This window comes from Rattus norvegicus, chromosome 6, assembly GCF_021556685.1.
Source record: "Rattus norvegicus strain SHRSP/BbbUtx chromosome 6, alternate assembly SHRSP_T2T, whole genome shotgun sequence".
Classification (NCBI taxonomy): Eukaryota; Metazoa; Chordata; class Mammalia; order Rodentia; family Muridae; genus Rattus; species Rattus norvegicus.
The window spans coordinates 30701786-30715709 of record NC_141539.1 but is presented as its reverse complement, the minus strand read 5'-3'; the positions used below and the strand labels follow the sequence as shown (position 1 = coordinate 30715709).

Genomic DNA, 13924 nt, shown 5'->3' with positions numbered 1-13924 from the left:
TGATGACACAGATGTGATACTGTTCTCTGAATGCAGTCTTGTCCAAAGCGCGTGATGCCAGGTTGTCCCCACTGTGTCCGTGAAATGCCCTCACTCTGACGTTGACGATTAGAGATTTGTGTGGAAATATGCTGATAGTTTCAACATCCTTGCCACGCTTTTACCGACCTGTGTCAGCATTGACTAATACATTTCTAATGTCATCTTTTCATTCTCATTTATTAGCTGGCATTTTATGCTAAAGGACTTTCTTCATCTACTTATTTATTTACCAACATATGTGTTAGTATTAGAAAAAATACACTAATTCTTTTTGACTCAGTGGAACACGAGCCGTTTCTAACATTACTTATTTCACTGGCTCAAGACAGATAACCTCTGTATATGATGTTTTCTTCCAAAAATTGTGTTTGGACTGCTGCATTAAATTTTTATGGCTGCTCTAACAAGTTGCCAACCATCTATCAGCTTAAAATAACACAGATTTATTGTCTTAAGAGTTCTAAAGTTCAAGGCCTGGTTGAGTCTCTAGGGACTAATCACAAGGTGCCCTGGGCCTGCATTACTTCCTGGAGGCTGAAATAGATAATCCTCCTACCCCATTCAGGCTGTTGAGAGAATTTAGGCTCTCTCTGTTAGAAGACTGCTATCCATGTACTAACTAGAAGTCAACTGGAATTCTAGAGCCTTCCTCTTTCTAGCACATTCCTTCTTCAAGGTCAAGGGTGGTTGGTACAGTTCCCTACGTACTTCAGATCTTTCCTGATTCTTCAACTACATCTCCCTCCTCACTCTTCTGCTTTTTCTTTTAAAGATTCCCATGATTAAATTATGCCAACCACATATTCCAGGGTAATATCCTATGTCAGGTCTTTACCTTTTTGTTTTTGAGACAGGGTCTCACTGTGTAGCCCTAGATGACCAGGAACTTATTAGATCAGGTGAGCCTCTGCCTCACAGAGCACTACCTGCCTTTGCCTCTTGAGTGCTGGGATGGAAAGCATACACCACCTTACCAGACTGAGGTCTTTAACTTGCATCATCTCTCAACCAGAATCCCTTTCATAATGGAAGGTGGTTGTCTTAGGATTTCTATAGCTGTGAGAAAACACCATGACCAAAAGAAATTTGGGGAAGGAAGGATTTATGTGAGCTTATAATTCCATAGCACAGTCCATCACTGAGGGAATCTGGAGGCAGGAACTGATGCAGAGGCCGTGGAAGGTTGTTGCTTACTGGCTTGCACTCATGGCCCGCCCATCCTGCTTTTTTACAGCACCCAGGGCCACCAGCCCAGGAGTGGTACTGCCCACAACTGGCTGGGCCCTCCCGCATCAATCACTAAGTAAGAAAAATGCACAACAGATTTGCCTGCAGCCCTGACTTATGGGGGCGTTTTCTCAACTGTCCCTTCTCTCTGATGACCCTAGCTTGTGTCAAGTTGACATAAAACTAGCCAACACAATGATATAGTCACAATTTTTGATGTTAGAACAGGGACATCTTTGGGGAACCTTCCAACCCACCACAAATGACTGCCCCATCCAAAGCTTGAGCCAGACACTTACTTCCAAGTTCTTTGAAGAAGACATCAGGCTTGAAAACCTGAGAGTTTGTATCTCCAGAACCCAGGTACATCCCAAGAGGGCTCACCAGCCAATACTTACAGCATTCTGAAAGCAGAGCCTGGATCCCCTATCGAGCTGACTTGCCATATCTGCAAGCCTAGGTTCAACTGAACTCTCTGCCTCAACAATAAGGGGGAGAGTGATTAAGGAAGACACTGGTTGTCAGCCTCCTCAGGTGTACACACGCATGTGCACCCACACACATGTAAATATGAAAAAAACAGATTACAAACAAACACTGTTCACTGAGGTAATTTTGAGTTGTGTTGAAAGAGGCTGGTAGAGAAGGACTGCAGAAGAGTCAGTCTAGAGGGCTAAGAGAGCCCTCAGTCTTCTCAGTACCTATGCCTGCCTTGGAGCACGCCTACATGACCAGAGAGTGGCTTTCTGCATCCTTTGCTGGAAACATTTTTCCACTCCTCTTAGGCTTTTCTTTCTTTTTTTTTTTTTTTAAAGATTTTTATTTAATTTACGTATGTGAGTACACTGTAGAGTGAGTACACTGTAGCTGTCTTCAGACATACCAGAAGAAGGTTTCGGATTCCATCACAGATGGTTGTGAGCCACCATGTGGTTGCTGGGAATTGAACTCAGGACCTCTGGAAGAGCAGTCAGAGCTCTTAACCGCTGAGCCACCTCTCCAGCCCTATCCTAGGCTTTTCTTAAGTAATGCTCAGTGTTGCTCAGCGAATCCAAGTATCAGTGTCATCTCATCACCCTGTTCCGTGCACTGCTTTAAACTAGGAGAAGACGCTTGAACTCACCTCATAACGGAAACGCGACACAAGAGTCACAGCTCAGCTGTGATAATGCACATGTCCTGCTCTGCTCTGAAAGTGCTTAAGAAAACAATAGTAATCAAAATTCAAACAATCAAGAAAACGGTTTTGAAAAAAAGTCACTGTACCAACCTCAGTGATATTTGGCCAGTAAAGCTGGCCTTGGCCTACATTACCAGAACCCATTCCCTACCTGACTAAGCCTTTCTTCCTCTGTTTTGTCCAAAGCTGTTGACAAGAAAGAATGGATGGGAGGAAAGAAGGGGGGAGGGAGAGAGGGATAGAGGGAGAGAAGGAAGGGAAGGAGGAAATAAACGAGTTCTTTTGAGTACCAGATGGACAAGCCCAGTTCCCGTAGGCAGTAGAGTGCCCTGCAGCTTTACCTCAAACCTGACCTGTAGCCTTCCTTGCCTGGGAACAGTGAGGCCATTATTACTCTCATGGCTGTTTCTGATTACCTATTTCAGAGAACTCAATAAAAAGTGTTTAAACTGGTGGGGTTTTTTTAAATTAAAGATAAAAGGTAATTTCTGCTTTTGCAGAGCAGCTCCTCAGTTTTTCATAGATGCACTGCTAATGGACCTGAGCCTCCACATTTGTTAGGAAGGAAACTATCAAGCGAGACTATACACCAGTGACAGGAGCCCATGGAGCACATCTTCTGGGGCTAAGTGCTGAATGCATGTAGCAACCTCAGTTCATCATTACTCCAGGTTCCACCTGTCCCCTTTCATCACCTTTTGTCCTCAACTTCCTCTCTGCAATCTGCTCCCAAATGTAAATGTCTCCTCCTGCTTGCCACAGTAGGACAATGGTTTTCAGTGGAGAGGTAGGGAAGGGGTACACCTCCATCCTGCTTGGGTAGTGTGACAGCATCCTCACTCACTTGCCTCACGAGCATTCATTTGATAGTTACCAGCTAACACCAGGTTTCGGCGTCTCGGTGGCAGTGTAGGAGAGGCTTCTAAGCAAGCGCTAGTGCAGCCCTCTGACTGTCTCAGTCCTCCTTCCCTTCAGCATTGTTCAGCTCTTAGACATGAGCATGGTCTGACCTACTGGGCAGCTACCAGGAGTTGTGGAAAGGGAGAGTATGGGGCTTGAAATAAGGGCAGGAAGGTCAATTGGCAAATACAATTACATGGGTGATTTGGCTTTGAAAGTGGATCCGGACATGCTGAACATCCCCCAAATTGGGAGGACACCAATTGCTTGTTAACTGAGACGACTAGATAGATACCTTCTTCTGTGTGCTTGACGGTGTTCCTCGTGCTGGGGCGACCCATTGGACAGTTGGTCCTATGGGTCTGCAAAAGAACTAGCTACAGGATTTGTCTCCTCCAGCTCCAAGAGAATCTCTGAAAGGCATTTACATTACCTGTGTGTGCTATGCTGGGACAGAGAAAAGTAGAGACTCACTGCCTGGCACTACAGACAGCTTATACAGTCTACAGATGATGTTCAAGAAAGGCTAATTCCAACATTAGCCAAAACTGCATGTAAGCCAAACCAAAACAACAGCAAAAATGCCGATACTCATTTTATGAACCGCTTAATTGCCGTATTAGTCACAAAGATCAAATCACAGGAATGCCCCGCCTCTAAGGGCTGTTCTCCATGATGATGAGCACGAGCCAGCTGTCATTACACATCAGCCCTAGCACTGTATCCTAAAGACATCAAATGTGACTTCTAAACATCCCAGTTGGGGTCATGGCATCTTATGTTAGTGCCTGGATGCTTTACTTGTTGGGCACATGTTTTTAGTTAACTAGCAAAAATAGTTGAGACAGGCCCATTTGTGATAACTACAGATTCTCACATGTTGTAAGGGTCCCAGAGCCAGGCCTGCACTGTTGCTAGCAACATAGCCAGTTTGGGTTAGTTTGGTTTCCTAACAGAGCCTAGATGGAACCTAGAGCCTTGTTCATACTAGATAGGCAATCTGGATCCCCAGTAGTGTCTAAAATGTTTGCAAGCACTTTGCTTCTGTACTGTCCTTTGCTTTATTGGATTTAAGACTTTCACTTCTACTGTATGATGTTTCTCTAGGAACAGGTTAGAAGAAGGTGGGAATCTAGCTTAGTGGTAGACTGTCTACTTAGGACAAGTGATAGTTTGTTAATTAAAAACATGAACCAATGAGTTCATGCACCACCATCAATAAATAAGTAAAGAGGAAACATGCCTGAGGATGTCAGGATACTGCCATAGGCATCTGTGGATAGCCAAGAGCCCCACGAACTTTGAAGGTTTGGCTGGAATGCCATAGGGAAACAAACACTCCCATGCTAAGTACAAGCCCAGCCTCAAGTTAACAATAAGACCAACATTTTGTTGCTTCATTTTCCTATAAAGTTCTGGGTTGCTGATTGAAGCAGAATTCCAATGCTTTGACACACCACCACATTGTTAAGATAGGGAGGATTTGATTATAGGAGAACAAGCCCCCAAAATGTCCATTTCACACACACACACACACACACACACACACACACACTCACACACACACACACTCACACACTCTCACACACACTCACACACTCTCTCACACTCACACACACTCACACACTCACACACACACTCACACACTCACACACTCACACACTCCCCTAAGGTCTCGCTTGCTTGCTTCTCAAGGCAGTGTGTGGTTGCAATTCCTCCATTTGATGTGGTTCATCCTCCAGTGCCAAACAGGGCAATGTGGGGAAATGATGACACTGCAGAAAATGAGGGTGGCAGTGACCTGCTTAGTAACAAGAGAAATAAAACAGATCTTAGGAATCGAGGCCAAAAATACCTGCTTCTCTACACAGTGAGGAGAAAGAAACAGAGTGTTTTCCTGTGATAGAAAGAGACTAGGCTCTGCCGGCAGCTGGCACCTTGTAGACCAAGCAAGGGCAAGCCAGGAGAGCCACCGGCTGGCTGGGGTAGGTGAGAAGGCAGCTGCCTGAGAAAGGGCGTGGGTTCCTTAGGTCAAGGGTGTGGGGTGCCAGGGAAGAGAGAAGGGGAGCCAAGGCTGCCTTCCTGCCTAGGCACAGAACACACTTGCAAAATTTTCTTATTTCAACACCATGCAGCATTGGAGGCGAGGCCTAAAAAGCGTCACAGTTTAAAAGAAGCAAAAGCTGTCCATGCAGGAGTGGGTTCTATTTATTTACAACTTTAAGGCTGGACAGCTTTTCTATTGTGTGGTTTGTGACTACCCAAAGTGACATTTTTTGAGTTTTAAAATTATCTCTTTTTGCACTGAGAAAAGAGCATATATGATTCATCTTAATATTGCGAGGATCAGTCAGCAGCTAACAGCTAGTATTTTGGGTGGGAGGCAGGCTTCTGTAGGCAGCTTTTTCACCTAACATAGAAGTAAAAAACACCAGAATATGCCTCAAGCTTCGTTCGGAATCATATAAATAGCTCGCTCTTGCACAGTTACAATCTAATGCCATCGTAAGAACTCCCACGGTTCATGAACTGCCTCACGCGCACCTCACCCATGCCTAAAGACGTCTATAGAGGGATGACACTAACTACACCAGTGGAGTTCCAAGGACGCTTGACAGAGGGGCCTGGTTTTTGTTTCTGCTAACATCCTCATCTTGGGCTTTTGCCTGTGTTTCTTCCTGGATGATTTTGTTTTTCAGCCTCTGTAGCACCATCAAGTCATTCTAAGACAAGAAACAAGCTAAGGCCACTAGGCAGATCCAGCCAGTGGTTGGTTGCACATGGCCCACCAGCTCTGAATAATTTTTGCATTTTTCATGGTTACAAAAGCATTTAAAGAATGATGTTTTGTAACTTGTAAAAACTGTATGGAATTCAAATTTCTGTAGCCATAAATAAAATTGCGTTGGAACACGGCCATGCACATCCATTTACATGTCTTCTAGAACACCAAAAGCAATATTTATTAACTGACTCTACCCAAAATGTTTGGTGACCCCAACACCGCTAAAATCTTCCTATCCATAGTAACTATTTGAAGAAAAGAATACTTAGGTTTGTAGATGTTGAATGGTTATTTAGGAAATTCAACATTGTCATTTGACTTCCACACAGGTAGAGTGCCCCTTATTGGAAATGCTTAGGATCAGAGTGTTTCAGGTTTGTTTTTCAAATTTTAGAATATTTCCATATGCATAAAGGTCTATATCTGAAATTGGATGCAAGTCTAACAGGAGATTTACTTATATTTCATATGTCCTGTATACGGAACCTGAAATTATTCTCATAGAATAGTTTTAGTGTACCTGTGGGTTTGTGTTTATGTGGGGTGTGTGTGTGTGTGTGCGCGCGCGCATGAGTGCATGCCTGCACACTTATGTGTATGTATGATCTGTGCGTGCATGATAAGAGACCAGGAGAGAATGTCTGCCTTAATCTCTTAAAACAGGGTCTTTGACTGTTGGTCTAGACTGGGCCAGCAAGTCTTGGAGACCCTCCTGTCTCCTCCCCACAGCACTTGGACTATAGGCTGGTGCAGCCATAGCTAGTCCTTATATGAGAGCTGGAGATTTGAACTAGGGTTGTCACACTTGCCTAGCAAGCACTCAGAACCCACTGGCCTATCTCCCCAGTCCTGTGCCTGTGTTTTAACTGTATCCTGTCATGTAAGATTGGGTATGGAATTTTCCACTGAGCTATCAGTTGGCACTTATAAAGCTTCCAGTTTTGCAGCATTTTGGATTTTGGTTTTTCAGATTAAGGATATTTCATATGTGCTATAAATATTTACAACACAACTTGTCATTATTGTTTTGGGGGTTACACATGTAAACAAAATCAGCAAAGTTCCCCATTCTGGAAGTCTGCCTTCTAATAAATGATGGTCAGGAAAGTCAATGACAAATTAGTATAGCAAACAATGGCTTTTGAGAGACACAGGCCTTAGGGAGGAGCACAAGCAGAGACAGAAGTACCTCTGTTCAAAAGCCTCACTGAGGAGGAAGACCCCAAAGATGGCTGGGAAGAGGATGGTGAAGCAATCCCGCCCGGGCAGTGAGCCGGGGGTGATGGTGGGAAGTTGGCCTCAGCCCCTTGAGTATGGGCTGTGAGAGGAGAGGCAAGGATGGACAGCCAAAGCATTTGTTCAGGAGCTAAAAGGCAAGAGTTGCTGTTACCAAAGGAGGGTTTGCTGTGAACAGGTTGTTTGAAGTACATTTTCTAGGCCCGGACTATAGTACAAATCTGATCTGGCGTTATAAATCTGGAAGTTGTCAGTATAAAGGAAAAAGTACTGAAGTATTAAAGTTGCTTGAGATTCATCCTAAAAGCCCTGACTTCTTTAGCTCTAGGATCTTTCTGTGTGTTTGTCTGCCTCTCTCTCTCTCTCTCTCTCTCTCTCTCTCTCTCTCTCTCTCTCTGTGTGTGTGTGTGTGTGTGTGTGTGTGTGTGTGTGTGTGTGTGTGTGTGTGTGTGTAAACATACCTTTCCTTAACCTCAGATTTTGTTTCTAATTAACCATGTGTATGTAGCATCTGGATCCTTCTTGCTTCCTCTCTAGGCACAGCCTGGCCAGTCTGAAATAGGAGTTATGCCTCTCTCTCTCTCTTGCTCTCAGTGGGACAGAAAGCGATTTCTGGCCCAAGTCACATGGTCTGCCATCTACAATGAATTTCTTGCTTTTTCTCTATAATTTTGCCTTGTTGGTTGGGTTGTTTTTTGTTTGTTTGCTGTGTCTGTGTATCCTGAAGTATGTGTGTGTACCATGTTCATTCAGGTGCCCATAGCGGTAGAGGAGGGTGAAGGAGCCCCTAGAACTGGCATTACAGGTGGTTGTGAGCAGTCCCATGAGGCTCCTGGGAACCAAACCTCGAGGTGTTCTTAACTGCCCACACACCATTGGAGCCTCCCTACCTTGTTTTTGGTGGTATTTGTTTTGCTTTGACTTTGGTTTGGGTTTGGGGGGCAGAGTCTCATAATGTGGTTTGGGCTGGCCTAAGACTTACTGTGTAATCCAGTCGGACCTGAAGCAGTTCCTTTCAGACACTCCTGATGCCTCTGGGATGGGAAGCAGATTTGCTCACCCCTCCTCTGCCTGCGTCCAGCTGCAGCAGGTGTGTGCGGCCCCACCTGAGTGGACTGGTAAAGTCCCGGTGCCCAGCCCCCATCTCAGACGTGCTGGCGCTAATGCATCCATTGCCTTCTCTAGGGTGGGGCCTGGGTTTGTGAATCTTTAACAAGCTCCCCAGATTATTCTTAAACAAACACGGAAACTACTAGTGCAGAGAAACTTGGCAAACCCAGTGTTGTTTCCAGTTTGGGTAGGTTCTCTCCACTTCCAGCCTCAGGCTTCTCTGCTGCTGTTTCAGCCCTTACCTACTGCATAAAGCCCAAGTGAGGAATCAAGCAGGGGGCCATGTAGAAATGAATTAGTATGTGAAGAGTGACAGTGCCCAGCTAATCTCATTTTCTGATGTGTTTTCACTTTTCTATGGAGGCCAGGCTCCAGGTGACTCCACACTAGAGAGCACAGGGGCGGGCAGGGCATGTGCATGTGCATACCATTCCTGTGGAGGCAAACATCACTGAACAGGAAGCAAGAGTATACCTCTCCTCTGAGGCAAAGGTTACCTCTTATTCTCTGCATCTGCCTCTGGATGCCCTTAAAACCTATGGGGGTTTGTGAGGTGAGGAGTTGGAAAAGATAAATTGGGCTTGAGTAACTATTGAATGCATTGATTTTTTTTCCCAATAAAAATGTTTCGGGGGGAATTCATAAGAAAAGGAACCTGGCCCCAACTAGTAGAAGAGCATTAAGCCATTCTGGGACAATTCAGATTTGTAAATTTATATCAAAACAGTGGTAAATTCACTCATGAACACTTGTGATGAAATATAATTACCAGTCATAGACCAGGGATAGGGCTGCAACAAGAGGGAAACTTTTCCCAGACTTCCCCGGTTGTGTCTGTAGTGGCCAGGCATCTTGGTGTAGTCTCTGTCTTACTTGAATAACATCTAGCAAGCCCATTATTGTTTTAGGGGCCTTCCTTAAAATGCTTTTCCACATGCTAACAGAATCCTGATGGTGGACATCTGTTAAGATTATTGCCCCTTAAAGGCTTTTGTGCAATATTTAACAAACTTAAGAAAACACAGTTCTGAACAAAGACTTGGTTAGAACTCATGTTGTTAGACAAACTCTGTTTGCAATTAAATATATTCCTATTTTCTGTATCCTTTCAATATAAAAATTTGCTTGCATTCCACTGGAGAAGGTCAGGGTAATTGATCTGCACAGTTCTATTACGTTCCCAAGAGTTTCTTTTTTCTAGAACAAGAAAGGCTCTCAGTTCAGGTACTTGGTTAAGTTTAGTAAGGTTTCCTGGAAAAAGCCTCAAGGGCTTTGTGATCACCTGGCACTCGAGCCACGTGTAGAACCAGAGACCAGGTCTGTGTGCTCGGGAATTTCGAAGTGCCAAAGGTAGTCATGGGAGACCTAGCAGTGAGCAGCTTTGTGTCAGAGACCTGGAGTTAGATGTGCCTGCCGTCAGCACCTGTGTGCCTTAGAGGGGTGATGCGACCTGTTTACCTGTAAGTGGGGTAGCCCTTCTTGTGTTAGTTACTTTTTCTCCTCCCTGGAACTTACAGCTCCGAGGCTTACAGTCCACAGTGGCAAGGAAGGTACGCAGGAGCAGGAGGTTGCCTTGTGTGTGCAATCAGGAACCAGAGCTTGAATCTTGTGCCTTGATCTCTTTCCTTCCTATTCAGTCCAGTACCCCAGCCCATGATTCTAATGTACTGCCCAAGTTAGAATGGGTCTTCCCACTGTAGTTATTCTAATCTACATAACTCCTCATAGATAGACCCAGGGATTTGTTTCCTTAGTGATTCTAAATTCTGTCAGATCAACAATCAAGATTAGCCATTGCCCCTCTCCTGGTGTAGACCATGACACATAGTGGTCAGTAAGTGGAGTTTGTCTGCCTTCTGTCCCATGAGGAATTCATTTGCAGACTAAGTCCCTTTTATTGCCATTGAAGTTCTTTTTGTGCATACTGTCCCTAAGTAGAGAACAGCCAATTGGCATTTAACAATTTAATAATTGTAATAATTCCATAAGCATCTAAGAAACTGGACTCAACAGTTTCATCTTCTTCAGACTTTGCTCTGAAGAGGAGCATTTTCTGAATGCCTCATCATCGTTTTCATTGTCTCAGAACATTTCCATTTTTATCTGTTCCTCTAAAACTGAGAAGCAAGAAATGAAATCCAGCATTCCAACGCAAACCTGCTGTATGCCATGAAGTGTATTTAGCTTTATTGTGAAGTGTGGAGACAGCCCTGAACCAATGCTACTGGGAGCCTCCTATTCCAGGGTGGCTCCTGGACTTCTCTTCCTTCTGATTTTGAGCACTTGTTCTGATCTACGTTTTATTTTCTTCTCTCATTCACATTGGGATCCGTCCATGTTGTGTTATACCCCAATTTTGCTTAACTAAGGAATGAGAGACTCTCAGTATGACTCAAAACTAAAACCATAAAGTGAAGTAAGTGCTAACAATAGGTCTAGAAAATGTACATGTATGTATGTGATATATGTATAGTGTGTGTGTGTGTGTGTGTGTGTGTGTGTATGCATATGCATGCACGCATGCATGTTAATCCCTCTAGGTTAGCTGTGACATGTGTACCTTAAACTAAGAATGAGTAAATATAAGATGCCATGGTGATAATTGATGGATATAAGGTTATAGACACTTTTGGTCACTTAATATTGTTTCAGTATATAGGTAAGGAACAGATTTTTCTTGAGGGAATGTTCTTTGAGACCAAACCTTGTCCTGTAGCCCAGGCTTGCCTAGAACTCACCATATAACCTCAGCTAACCTTAAACTCATACAGATCCTCCTGCCTCGGCCTTCCAAGTACTGAGACTGCAGAGCTCATCACTCTTCCCAGTTAAGGGAGTAATCTTTAAAGCATTCAGGTCTGGTCCCAGAGAGATGGCTTAGCACTTGCTGCTCTTCTAGAGGACCTGGGTTCAATTCCCAGCACCCACATGGCTGTTCGTCATCATCTATAACTCCACTTCCAGGGGATTCTAAGCCTCCTTCAAGCCATCAGGCATGCACGCGGTACGTAGGCATACATTCAGGCAAAACACCCATACAAAAGACACACAAACCTGTCTATGAAAAAATTCCTAATGAAACAGGATGTGGGGCTTTGGGACTAGAAAGACAGGCTCATACTCTGTAGTTGTGTACCATAGTTGCTCTTCCTGGATATGATTCTTAAACCTTTGAACCTCACTGTTCTCACCTGTGAATGGATCTAGTTAAGTCTGGTTGGCAGGGTTGTTATGAGTTTAGATGTTATGGAGTGCCTGGCCAAAGTAGGTACTCATTAAACATCAGCGACTTGTTTTGTTGTAATGACTGTCCTGGCAGGCCTCCAGGACACACACTCTGATGCCATAGACTGACCCAGATTCTTGAGGTCCCCAGCATTCCTCTACTTTGCTGTGATGTGCTGCTCACAGACTTATTTGGGAAAATGATGCCTGCAGACAGTGAAGCAGACAGCTGATATTTGTTGGGAGTGCCCCTTTCTCTTTCCGAAGGCTTGGAGCTAGAGGCAGCCTGTCTCCTGTTGATGGTCCTGAAGTTCCCCTGCCCATGTACTGACCTCCCACACTCCTAGGAACAGTAGTCTGAGGGAAGCAGCCCGAACAACTCCTGCCTCTCAGAATCCAAGTCAAGGGTGTGATGAGAGCACAGTGGCTGTTCCAGGTGTCCCTGAAAGTGCCTTGTCCTTACTCCTGGACATGGAATACTCAGCTCAGAGCAATCCAGTATTTCCTTTTGAAGTGCTTGGTGCTGTTTGGATAATAGTGTAACCCCTGTTGTTAATCTAATCCTCTTACTATCTCTTAAAGCAGACACATCTGTTTTGAGAGTGGTGTTACCCTGTGGTACTGATGAGACACTTGAGTTGAGAGGAGTCTGTGGGGCAAGGATAAAGGCTGGTCCCCTCCTGTCTAGATAATGCCTTCTCCGTTTTACTTGGAAGTTGCTATTTCATCATGGGTCAGTGTCAAACTCCATTGTCCTAAGTCAGGCTTTCAGACAGGCTGGCTCCCTGGATTCTGTCATGTCACCATAATTCCCCCTGTTGTCACACTGTGGCCCAGTCAAGTCTTCAGTAGTAGAGACGTCCTGACTAAGGTTCACAAAAGGCTCTATCAGTTTCATTTGCATGGGAAGGAATATATTAATCTTTATCAGAAACCATTGCTATGATTATATTTTAGAGCCAAGGAGGTGGCTGGAATTGCCTCTTTGTTTACCTTTTGTTCTATTCAAATAGCTCCGTTGGAAGAAAAGATTTTCAATTCTGACTTTCAAACTTAGACATACCAATTTAGTTTCACCTCGTAAGAATTAGCACCTAACTTCAAGTTTCATATTAATCCATGAAAAATAAATCGGAAGGTGCTTCTTCATCAAAACAGTCCTCTTACCTTCTCTCAAATTCAGCCTGTGCCCTGCCATCCCACAGCTCTTCCTCACTCTCTCACCACACTCTCCATGCTCCACTCAGAGATCAGAGGAGCTGCAAGGAACTGTCTTTTCCTTCTTCACACCTGTAAAGCTCAGCCCCACAGTAGCCACTTCGAAGATCAGCCCTGCCTTTTCCCCAGCAGCCCCATCCCCCTTGCAGTGTCTGAGCAAGCCCTGGACTCCCTTTTGCACAGGCCGTTTTCCATATGTTCGGCCCATCATCATCATCATCATCATCATCATCATCATCACCACCACCACCACCACCACCACCACCACCACCACCACCAGCACCACCACCACCACCACCACCACCACCACCACCATCATCATCAATATCAATTCTATCAAATCATTGGAGCTCACAGGTCATTACTTCTACCTTCCACCCTTTGAAAATGTAATTGTGCTCTTATTTCATGGCATCAGTCTTTGTTTAGGTCACATGATCAGGATAGCATTCAGGCTCTAAACAGCCTGTTAAATATTCACCCACAAGGTAGGCATTCCTGTATGAATCAGCAGCACTTATCGGTGTGTGACACTGGACCTTAGGTTTCATGTTCTAACACGCTAAAAAATTCCTGAATTGAATGAGTGGTGAAGCAAACCTCCTTTACCATAAGCCCAGTTAGAGTTCTTTTTCCTAACACTTGACAGACTTCAGCTAGTGAAGCACAGAAGCTAAGTGGTTCAGAGGTCAATTCCAAGAGTGTTAGTCTATCACATCCCAAATCAGGCCAGTCTGATGGTTGAGGAGACTGGGGTGAGTGCTAGGGTTTGAAGAGGGATGCTGGTCCACCTGCTCTGTGCATCTCAGTATCTGCCTCAGAGAGCTCTCTCCTCATAGGCATCCTGACCCTGAGGACTTTAGGGAACCACACCAGCTGTTCTTCCCAACCCTGTAGCCTTTTATGATTAAATTCACCCTCCCCTCAGAAAGCACAGTATATCACTAAAAGTGTCAGGGACTCTAGTGACTTGCCTTCTAATCTTGGTTTGACCACTGATG

General features: G+C 44.6%; 1 protein-coding gene across 11 annotated transcripts in view; it reads left to right on the top strand.

Annotated features, from left to right (window-relative positions):
• Nucleotides 1–13924, top strand: part of Babam2 (BRISC and BRCA1 A complex member 2) — a 450578-nt gene that overhangs the window by 351289 nt on the left and 85365 nt on the right. The gene's annotated exons all lie outside the window — the stretch shown is intronic.